The sequence below is a fragment of the Phalaenopsis equestris genome, unplaced genomic scaffold, assembly GCF_001263595.1.
Source record: "Phalaenopsis equestris unplaced genomic scaffold, ASM126359v1 Scaffold199383, whole genome shotgun sequence".
Classification (NCBI taxonomy): Eukaryota; Viridiplantae; Streptophyta; class Magnoliopsida; order Asparagales; family Orchidaceae; genus Phalaenopsis; species Phalaenopsis equestris.
In genome coordinates, this window is record NW_018219261.1 from 12,521 (window position 1) to 13,212 (window position 692).

Below are 692 nucleotides of genomic sequence, written 5' to 3' on the forward strand. Positions count from 1 at the left end.
AATCAAGGAAATCAATTACAAATTCAAGGAAATAAATTACAAAATCAAGGTACTGCTATTAAGAATATTGAAAATCAATTAGGGCATATCGCTACTGCGCTTAGTAACCGAACATTAGGAACTTTTCCTAGTACTGTGGAACCAAATCCTAAAGATCGAGGAAAAGAACAAATCAAAGCGATACAATTACGAAGCGGAAAAGAATTGAAAACAAGAGTACAAATAGAAACGGAAATTAAAAAAGAGAAAGTGGATACCGACAAAGAAAAGGATCATGAGTACCCAGATTTAGAATACCCACTTACACCAATGAAAATTACTGTGGAGAAACCTCCACCACCATTTCCTCAAAGATTGAAGCAACACAAACATAATAAACAATTTTCCAAAAGTTTTTAGAAATTCTTAAGAAATTAACAGAAAATATTCCCTTTCGTAGAAGCTTTAGAGCAAATGCCCAATTATGTGAAATTTATGAAAGATATTCTGAACAAAAAAAAGGAAGTTCACTGATAATGAAACTGTTGCACTTTGCGAAGAGTGTAGTGTAATTATTCAGAAAAAGCTTCCTGAAAAATTAACAGATCCAGGCAGTTTCACTATACCGTGTGCTATCGGTGAAAATTTTTATGGAAGAGCTTTATGTGATTTGGGAGCCAGCATTAATCTTATGCCTCTATCAATTTTCAAAA